Source organism: Gopherus evgoodei, chromosome 15 (assembly GCF_007399415.2).
Source record: "Gopherus evgoodei ecotype Sinaloan lineage chromosome 15, rGopEvg1_v1.p, whole genome shotgun sequence".
NCBI lineage: Eukaryota > Metazoa > Chordata > Testudines > Testudinidae > Gopherus > Gopherus evgoodei.
This window is the reverse complement of record NC_044336.1, coordinates 1302399-1313136: the sequence shown is the minus strand read 5'-3', so window position 1 is coordinate 1313136 and position 10738 is coordinate 1302399. Positions and strand designations below refer to the sequence as shown.

The following is a 10738-nucleotide window of genomic DNA, read 5'->3' as shown; positions in this document are numbered from 1 at the left end:
TGTGTGAATAAGAGTAGGGGGAAATTAGGTTTAGGTTTTGTAATGACCCAACCACTTCTAGTCTTTATTCAGGCCTAATTTGATGGAGGGCACATCTCACCCAACAGCTGATTTCACACACAGCCCCTGACACCCCACAGAGCAAGCAGCCATTCAGAGCTCCCCACTCCTGGTCCAAACCCTGCCAGGGCTGAACCAGCAGAGCAGTTACCTCTCACCCCCATCCCCAGAATGTAGTGCTGTGGGGTGGCCCATAGCACTGAACCATCCCCCTCCCCAGTAAGACAGGACCCATAGCACATTCCAACCCTTTCAGCTCCCCTGGAAATCATACTTAGCTGCCTCTTTTGAGGCATGGTTTGACCATTGAGGTCACTGGGCCTGGTGGTGGGGAACAGGGTCCTGGGGGCTAATACTGACATTTTAAGCATTCACTTCCTCATCCCCTACAGGATCTGGCCTAGCCCCACCATGCCTCAGTTTCCCCATCTCTGTAAAATGGGCACAGAGCAGGCAGAGGCCCACCTCTCCAGTCAATTAGAGAGCCAGCTGCTCTGCACAGGCCCTGGCATCAGTCACTGGTCTCTGCTCCCCCTACAGCACAAGCCTGGGGGAGGCACTCAAAGCCCTATAGGGGGCCCCACAAAATCATCTTCTTCCCCCAAAATCCTCTTGGCAGGGCAGGCAGGGGGTCTTTTGCATTTGGGGCAGTGGAGCCCCAGGCTGTGTTCCTGCTCCGCTCAGAGGGGAAGGAGAAGAGCATGACAGGGACCAGCGGGCAGTGCAGCAAGGAGTCCGTTTACTGAAGTAACTGTGGTGCCTGTGATGCCCCCTTGGGGCCAGCATCCCAGACCAGGGTAGTCCAGGACACAGTTGTCCCCACTCTGCAGAGGAAGAATAGATGACCTCCTGAGGTCTCTTCCAACCCTAATCTTCTATGATTCTATAATAGGCTGGGTGCAGCTGACTCCAGCCACTGCTGGCTGGCTTCTGGTCCCAGCAGGACTCAGAAGCCGTCACTGGAGTCCGCAGAGCTTGGGCATCTCTCAAGACCAGGGCCACAAATGGGAGATGAACTTCAGTGTTAATAATGCAAAGTAATGCACATTGGAAAACATAATCCCAGTTATACATATAAAACGATGGGCCTAATTAGCTGTTATCTCTCAAAGAGATCTTGGAGTCATTGTGGATAGTTCTCTGATAATATCCACTCCATGTGCAGTGACAGTCAAAAAAGTGAACAGAATGTTGGGAATCACTAAAATAGACAAGACAGTAAATTTCATATTGCCTCTATATAAATCCATGGTATATAAATCTGGAATATTGCGTGCAGATGTGGTCATCCCATCTCAAAAAAGACAGTGGTTGAATCTCTCCTTGGTGTTGCTGAGGTGCCCGATGTATGACTTCATGAGCCAGGGGAGCAAGGGATAGGCTGGGACCCAGGATCACTACTGGCATTTCAACACTACCAGTGATAATCTGCCAGTTGGGAAAGAAAGTCCCTGCTTGCCATAGGCGCCGACTCCATGGGTGCTCCATAGAAAAAAAAATAGTGGGTGCTCAGCACCCACTGGAATAATCAGCTGTGACAGCTGCAAATCAGCTCACATGTAGGGGCCCCCATTAACCTTTGGCGGGTGACTGGATTAGCTGTAGTGTGCTGAAAACAAAAATAGGCAGTGGACTGGGGGAGGGTGTAAAGGGAAAGTAATTTTTTTTTAAAAAGATCAAAATCCCCCTTTTCTCATTTGCTGCTCTGAAAGGGCCACAATCCTGCAATGATCCGTTTGTTTTAACTTTGATTACACCGTGCTGCAGCAGCAGAAGGGTTTTTCTGTCACTATAGTTAATCCATCCCCTTGAGTGACTGTAGCTAGGTCGATGGATGAACTCTTCCATCAGACAAGCTGCCTCTACAGTTGGGGGTAGGTCATCCTAACTACATCACACAGGATGTGACATTTTTCAGGAGTCTGAGCAATGTAGCTAGGTTCACCTAAGTTTTAGGTGTAGGCCCAAGTGTGTTTGTATAGTCCAGGGGTCGACAACCTGTGGCACAAGTGCCAAAGGTGGTACGCGAGCTGATTTTTAGTAGCACTCTGCTGCCAGCCAGGGTCTCAGCTGCCGGCCTGCTCAGCCCACTGCCTGCCTGGATGAACGGAACCCCAGGTTGGCAACGGGCTGAGTGAGGCCTGCAGCCGGGACCCTGGCTGGAAAGAGCTGGCAGACGGAACCCCAGACCGGCAAGGGGCTGAGCGGCTTAGCTCACTGCCAGTCTGGAGTTCCATCTGCCACCCGCACTGCTGGTCTGGGGTTCCGTCCGCCGACCCCTGTAAATGTAAAATGTATTGCTGGCACATAAGACCTTAAATTAATGAAGACTTGGCACACCACTTCTCAAAGGTTGCCGACCCCGGTATAGTCCATGGAACCATGAGGCCCTGGTTTCTAGGTACTGCAGCAATTAAGGCTGTCAAACACTTAAAGAATTGCATTTAATTGTGAGATTAAAAAAATAATCATGATTAATCAGTTTTAATCGCACTGTTATACAACAGAATACCATTTATTTAAATATTTTGGGGTGTTTTTTACATCTTCAAATACTGATTTCAGTTACAACACAATACAAAGTATACAGTGCTCCTTTTATATTATTTATAACAAATATTTGTACTGTAAAAAGATAAAGAAATAGTATTTCATGCTTCAACCACTGTTCCAGAGAACGTTTCCATACTGATGATGGGTTCTGCTCTATAACTATTCAAAGCATTGCGGACTGACACATGTTCATTTTCATCATCTGAGTCAGATGCCACCAGCAGATGGTTGATTTTCTTTTTTGGTGGTTTGGATTCTGTAGTTGCTGCTCAGAGTGTTGCTCTTAGACTTCTGAAAGCGTGCTCCACACCTCATCCCTCTCAGATTTTGGAAGGCACTTCAGATTCTTAAACCTTAGGTTGAGTGCTGTAGCTATCATTGAAATCTCACATTGGTATCTTCTTTGCATTTTGTCAAATCTGCTGTGAAAGTGTTCTGAAAATGAACAACATGTGCTGGGTCATCATCTGAGACTGCCATAACACTTTCTATATGGCAGAACACAGGTAAAACCACAGAGCAGATGTACAATTCTCCCCCAAGGAGTTCAGTCACAAATTTAATTAATGCATTATTTTTTTAACAAGTATCAGCATGGAAGCATCTCCTCTGATATGGTGGCTGAAGAATGAAGGGGCATATGAATGTTTTAGCATATCTGGCACGTTCTATTATTGTTTAATGGTGCAATTAAAACTGACTAATCATGATTCATTTTTTTAATCGGGTTAATTTGTTTTGAGTTAATCGCTTGAGTTAACTGCAATTAATCGACAGCCCTACCAGCAATATAAATATATCATAGTCATCATTATGTAAGACTCTGGTCCAGCAAACACATCAGCATGTGCTGGACATGACTTCAGGAGCTGGGGCTGCAAGATAAATTCTACATATTGTGAGACACAACAAAATCACAACAGTTGATAACATGATGCAGAAAGATCATTCCCAGCTATCAGCTCGGGAAAGCTTCTGTTTTTTAACATGTAATTACAGCGGTTATCATAGATTCCAAGGCCAGAAGGGACCGCCAATCATCCAGGCTGACCTCCTGTATAACAGGCCAGATCCCCTCCCAGGGATTCCTACATGCATGGTGAGCAGTCATGGTGCTTTCCACAGGCCACACTCAAGACATAAAAGCAAAGACAAGAAAAAAAGAATGCCCATACTAGTGTGGTGGTCCATGAACACCCCATCCCTCTTTGGTGTGGATCGTGGGTGTGATAGCACCCCAGTTACAGTCTACCAGAATGTCCTCGGACTCGAGATAGTGCTGCAGAGTCAATATGGCAGCCCTCGAGATAGTGTCCAAAGTCAATATAGCAGCCCTCAAGTGCAAAGAGGTATGGCCTAGCAGCCGGAGTATATATAGCGGCCCTTGAGTGCAGGGCAGCATGGTCTAGCAGCCAGAGTCAATATAGTGGTCCTGGAGTGCAGGGCTGTATGGTCTAGTGGCCAGGGACCACAACCCAGGGGCGGTTACAATTGTGAAGGGAGGACCTGAGCCCTCCCTGGTCCACCAGCTCCTGGCCCAGGGCCCTGCTAGTAGCAAATGCGTTAGCCAACCAGTTAGGAGTGATAATATTGCAACAGGCAGACGCTGCTTTGCAGGAGGTTACAACTGTCTCTCCCTCCCTGGACCACTTCCTACCCTGCTTCCTGAAGTCATGGTCCATATGAAATTGGGGTCTCCAGGCCCTCAGCAAAGATAACTTCCTGGGACTTTGATTCCAGATTGTCAGCCATTGACAACGGGTCTGTAGTCTAGTTCTTGGACTCTCCAACTCCCACAGGCAAGGGCTGTACCGGCTCCTGGGCTGGAGCCTCTACCAAGCAGCCTTCCTCCTCAGCATTCAACCTAGACTGGACTAGTCTGCTCCCTTTTATATTGAAACAGCAGTTGGAACCTGCCCACCACAGTCTGAGGGGCGGAACTTCCTCCACCCACAGTGTGGGGTTAACTGTTTCTCACCTAGTGCGGGTAGGGTGACCAGACAGCAAATGTGAACAATCGGGACAGGGGGTGGAGGGTAATAGGAGCCTATATAAGAAAAAGATCCAAAAATCATGACAGTCCCTATAATATCAGGACACCTGGTCACCCTAAGTTCAGGGTATGCACAGTCCATCACACTGGGCAGACCAATGGTCCATCCTACTCGGTATCCTGTCTTCTGACAGTGGCCAATGCCAGATGCTTCAGAGGAAATGAACAGAACAAGTAATCATCAAGTGATCCATCCCCTTTTGCCCATTCCCAGCTTCTGGCAAACAGAGGCTAGGGACACCATCCCTGCCCAACCTAGCTACCAGCCATTGATGGGCCTATCTTCCATGAATTTATCTAGTTATTTTTTTGTGTCTTGGCCTTTACAACATCCTCTGGCAAGGAGTTCCACAGGTTGACTTGCATTGTGTGAAGAAATACTTCCTTTTGTTTTTTAAACCTACTGCCTATAATTTCATTTGTTGATCTCTAGTTCTTGTGCTGTGAGAAGGAGTAAATAACACTTCCTTATTTACTTTCTCCACATCAGTCATGATTTTATAGACCTCTATCATATCCCCCATAGTCGTCTTTTTTCGAAGCTGAAAAATCCCAGTCATAGTAATCTCTCCATAATCACTTTTGTTGCCCTTTTCTGAACCTTTTCCAATTCCTAGATAGATAGATAGATAGATAGATAGACAGACAGACAGACAGACAGATAGACAGACAGATAGATAGATAGGTAGATGGGGTGACCACATCTACACACACTATTCAAGATGTATACCATGATTTATATAGAGGCAATATGACATTTTCTGCCTTATTATCTATCCCTATCTTAATGATTCTCAACATTGTGTTCACTTTTTTGACTGCCACTGCACACTGAGTGTATGTTTTCTGAGAACTATCCACAATGACTCTAAGATCTCTTTCTTGAGTGGAAACAGCTAATTTAGACCCCATCATTTTATATGTATAGTTGGGATTATGTTTTCCAATGTGCATTACTTTGCATTGATCAGCACTGAATTTCATCTGCCATCTGCCCAGGACCGGCACTAGGGGTATGAGCGCCCTAGGCGCAGGGCCATTTCGCACGCTGGTCCCCTGGCTCCACAGTCCTGCCTGCAGACTATCGGCTGCTCCCGCAGCTCCAGTGGAGCTGCCGCAGTCGTGCCTGCGGGAGGTCCACTGCAGCTGCGCGAGCAGTCAACCATCCACAGGCACGACTGCGGCAGCTCCACCAGAGCCGCGGACCAGCGGACCCTCCACAGGCACCACTGCAGCAGCTCCACCGGAGCTGCCTGCCACCCCCTCTGGCAAAATGCCACCCCCTAATAATGCTGGCACCCTAGGCGATTGCCTAAGCTGCCTAAATGCAAGCGCCGGCCCTGCATCTGCCTAGTCAACCAGGTTTGTGAGATCCACTCTCAACTGTCAGTCTGACTGGGATTTAACTATTTTGAGTAGTTTTGTATCATCTGCAAATCACATGCACTCACTTATTCACATGCTTAAGGTAATGCAGGATGGGAAGTCAAGCCTAAAACTTGGTTGTCTTTGTCACGGGGTGGAATTTTAAAATATATATATATATATATATATATATATATATATATATATATATATATATATATATATATATATATATATATATATATATATATATATATAGTGGGTTACAGAAATCCTTTTTAGAAAGCTCATATTTTGAACATGGTACACAACCATCTTCAGTCACACTATGGATGGAAGACTTCACAACCCAGAAAGAAAATTAAAAAATCCCTTTTTTTTTTTTTTGTTTCCCTCCCAATTTCCAAAATTGATTTGTAACTGCTCAGGCGCAGGCAGATCTCTGGCCGGATTCCTGCTATGCAGCCCGTCTGTGCCTAGGGCTCTTGAGCTGTTGGCCACCAGAGGGCTCTGGCCATTGCAAGGAAGGGAAGATGCTGATTACTGCAACCGCTTTGCTGAGCAGATCCGGGGTTGAGCTTCCTGGGTCACAGCTGCTGTTTCATCTGTAGTGTCCAAAAGCCAGACTGAGCTACTGCTCCCCAGCGGGGTGTGTGCGGGGAGAGCCCTTCCCTAGCGCCCCTCTGTGCCCAGCCGGGGGGACTTTCTCCGGGGGCTGGAACAAGCCCCAGGCTCTGCAGACACCAGCTCCTGAGCCGCAGACTCCAGGTGAGGGGAGAGACCTGGGTGAAAGGGCTGGAGGTTGGCATAGGGTGACTAGACGTCCTAATATTATCTGGCCTGTCCCAAGATATTAGGGGTCTTGTCTTATACGGGCAGCTATATCCACTGTCGCCCCCCACCCCCAAGTCTCAATTTTTACACTTGCTATCTAGTCACCTTAAATAGGCGTCCCCTCCTGTCTGCGAGTCCCAGAACTGCTGCTCTTCCCAGCCGCCCCCCAGCTCTGCTCCCCTGAGCGCCTGCAGGAGCCGAGCCAGCTCCGGGACAGCGAACGCTCTAGGCCGGGCCAGGGACCGAGTCTCCCAGCCCGAGGGGAGGGGGACAGGGGGAGAGACTGGCAGGGGCAGCAGGAGCAATCAATGGGGAGGGAGGTTCCCGGCTCCCATTCCCTGCAGCACCCCGGGGCAGATTGACTTTCCTGGGACAAGGTGAGGAGCGAGGAGAGGAAAAGCCAGTTCCTGCCTCTGCCTGGTCCCCGCGCTGCTGGGGGAATGTGCTGCCCTGGGAACAGTGTCAGAGGGATCCCCCAAAGCGGCTCCTTGGATTCTGCTCTTTTCTCGCTCTTGGTTCAAAGACTGTTACTGCGGAGGGGGGTTAAAATGTCGGTGGGTGGGTTTAGGCCGGATGGGGTGGGCTGGGTCGGTGCAGAACAAAGTGACCGCTCGGCAGTGAGCTCTGTGGGATATTGCACTTGGATCTCTGTGCACTGTGCCTGCACTGGGATGAGAGCCTTTGTCTGAGAAGTGTTCTTTGTTGTTGGGCTTTAGTGAAAGAGGCCCTGAAGGAAGCAGATTGCAGATGGAGCAAGGTTTGACTTAGCCCCAGGGAGTAACATCATGGCCTGGCATGACTGTTTGTTTGAAATGGTTGTATTAGTCAGGAATGGCAAAGCTCTGAGCAGTCTACTTTGCCAGCTCAGCCTCTAGAAATATATTGGCAGGATGACTGGGTTTTGTACATACTCTATGCCTAGAACGTTAATGCTATAAAATATAAAAAATTGCTGACCCCAAATGCTAAAAAGTCATGTGCCACAGTCCAACAAGATGGATTTTAAAATCATGTTTTAAAAAAAAAACTAACACATTGGATTTTTTGATTTATCTTTTGCTTTTCAAGCCTTTAAAGGGTCCAGTTTTCTCTCCAACCACAAGGGCTGGAAACTAACAAGAAAGCAAGCTAGCAGAGATTCACAGGTGAGCACAAGACTCCAGGAACTGGGGCTGTATGATGAACTCTAAATATTGTGAGACTCACAGTAATACAGTATCACCAGAGTTGAAAACATGATACAGAAGGATCGATCCCAGCTCTCACTTGGAAGAACTTGTGTTTTCTAACCTGTGATCCAGTTTGTGGTGGTTCAGTGTAGTTACAGTAAATATTTATCACTAATTTTAAGGCCAGAAGGGACCATTGTGATCATCTGTCCTGTCCTCCTGCATCACCCAGACCAGAGCTTCTCACCCAGTGATTTCTATATCCATCCCGGCCAGCTGGTATTCTGTTCCAATGCCTCACTGTGATCACACTGGTCTCATTTCCTGTTTGAACTTACCCCAACTCCAGCCACTGGATCTTGTTTTGTCTTTATCTGCTCGACTGGAGAGCCTTGTAGTCTCAGAAGGCTTCTCCCTGCATAGATACCGTCTTCGATCCCCCTGTTTCAAGGAGCAGAGTTTTTAACTGTCAGTGTAATTATCTGTGGGAACCAATTACCTAGGGAACAGATTCTCCATTGCTTGGAGTCTCCAAGGGCTAAAGTAACAAAGGGACTAGACCTCACATTGGAACCAGTGCTTAAAGTGTGTGTGCGTGCCGGGGGAGTGAAGCATCTCAAGGGGCTGCAGACTTGGCAAAATATTTTTTTTTCATACATTTTCAGGTCAGAAAGGACCATTGTCCTACCTCCTGCACAGCACAGGCTAGAGAACTGCCCCCAACTAATTCCTAGAGCAGATATTTTAGAAAAATACCCAGTCTTGATTTTAAAATGATCAGGGATGAAGAATACACCACAATTCTTGGTAAGTTGTTCCAGTGGTTAATTACACTCACTGTTAGAAATTTCCAGTCTGTGAGTCTCTAGTTTCAACTTCCAGCCGTTGGTTCATGTTAGACTTTTCTCTGCTAGATTGGAGAGCCCATTATTAAATATTTGTGATATACCTTGACTTTAGCAAAGCTTTTGATGCGATATCTCACAGTATTCTTGCCAGTAAGTTAAAGGAGTATGAATTGGATGAATGGACTGTAAGGTAGATAGAAAGCTGGCTAGCTTGTCAGGCTCAATGGATAATGATCAATGGCTCGGTGTCTAGTTGGCAGCCAGTATCAAGCGGAGTGCCCCAGGGGTCGGTACTGGGGCCAGTTTTGTTAACATCTTCATTAATGATCTGTATGATGGGATGGATTGCACCCTCAGCAAGTTTGTGGATGACACTAAGCTGGGGAGAGAGAGGATCCAGACAAACTGGAGGATCGGGGCAAAGAAATCTGACGAGGTTCAGCAAGGACAAGTGCAGAGTCCTGCACTTAGGACGGCAGAATCAGTTGCACTGCTACAGGCTGGGGACTGTCTGGCTAAGTGGCAGTTCTGCAGAAAAGGACCTGGGGATTACAGTGGATGAGAAGCTGGATATGAGTCAACAGTGTGCCCTTGTTGCCAAGAAGGCTAACAGAATATTGGACTACATTAGTAAGAGCATTGCCATCAGATCGAGGGAAGTGATTATTCCCTTCTATGGCACTGGTGAGGCCACATCTGAAGTATTGTGTACAGTTTTGGGTCCCCCACTACAGAAAGGATGTGGACAAATTGGAGAGAGTCCAACAGAGGGCATGATTAGGAGGCTGAGGCACTTGACTCATGAGGAGAGGCTGAGGGAGCTGGGCTTATTTGGTCCGCAGAAGAGAATAGTGAAGGGGGATTTGATAGCAGCCTTCAACTACCTGAAGGGGGTTTCCAAAGAGGGTGCAGCTCGGTTGTTTGCAGTGGTGGCAGATGACAGAACAAGGAGCAATGGTCTCAAGTTGGAGTGGAGGAGGTCTAGGTTGGAACACTATTTTACTAGGAGGGTGGTGAAGCACTGGAATGGGTTACCTAGGGAGGTGGTGGAATCTCCATCCTTAGAGGTTTTTAAGGCCTCGCTAAGCCCTGGCTGGGATGATTTAGTTGGTGTTGATCCTGCTTTGAGCAGGGGGTTGGACTAGATGACCTCCTAATCTTCTATGATTCTAAATCAAGATGCAGCTCCAATGCCTGTGATAACAGAGGAGTTGGGACCAGGAAATTGCCAGGTGGTAGTTTGCCAGAACTGTAAGGCAGGTTTTCTAATCCTTTAATCATTGTCGTGGCTCTGCTCTGAACCTCCTCTAATTTATCAACATCCATATTGAATTGTGGACCCCCAAACTGGACACAGGATTCCAGCAGCTTAATGAAGCTGGGTCTCTGAGGGACACACTTTGAGTGCTGTCTTACCAAAGCTCCTGTTCCCAGGTTACGACAGGCCTCCCACTTTTCTTAGACCACTTTCCACCTGGGTTGCAATGCCTGACGTACAGGTGCCCTGCTGCCTTAAGGAAAGCACAGGCCTGAGTTAGGCACCTGTACAATGAATGGGGAGAATAAGGCAACTAGGAACAGGCTCTGCTAGCAGGGAAACCGGCCTGAGCTATCCAGTAGGAAATGCTGAGAAGAGGGGTAAGTCTTTAGCCCTCTCTCTGTAGGGGACACCTCGGTGCCTAAATCCTCCCCCTCCCTCTGCTCAGGATTCACAGCTGTGAGCCCTCACCTGTTTTTCAAAATATTGAGGAATGGTGCCTCTTCCAACCCCTTGGCTGCAGGGTAAGAGCACTCAGCCAAGGTGAGAGAACTGAGCCTGGGTCACCTGTCTCAGCCTGATGGGGAAGCATAGACTT

The 10738-nt window shown here is 47.7% G+C and overlaps 1 protein-coding gene and 2 pseudogenes across 1 annotated transcript in view; 2 read left to right on the top strand and 1 right to left on the bottom strand.

Annotated features, from left to right (window-relative positions):
• LOC115635683 (zinc finger protein 239-like) overlaps positions 1-10738 on the top strand; it is an 811791-nt gene that overhangs the window by 320156 nt on the left and 480897 nt on the right. The window lies entirely within an intron of this gene.
• The window catches only part of LOC115635664, a 1110108-nt pseudogene that overhangs the window by 880795 nt on the left and 218575 nt on the right, over positions 1-10738 (bottom strand).
• The window catches only part of LOC115635418, a 63674-nt pseudogene continuing 61729 nt past the window's right edge, over positions 8794-10738 (top strand).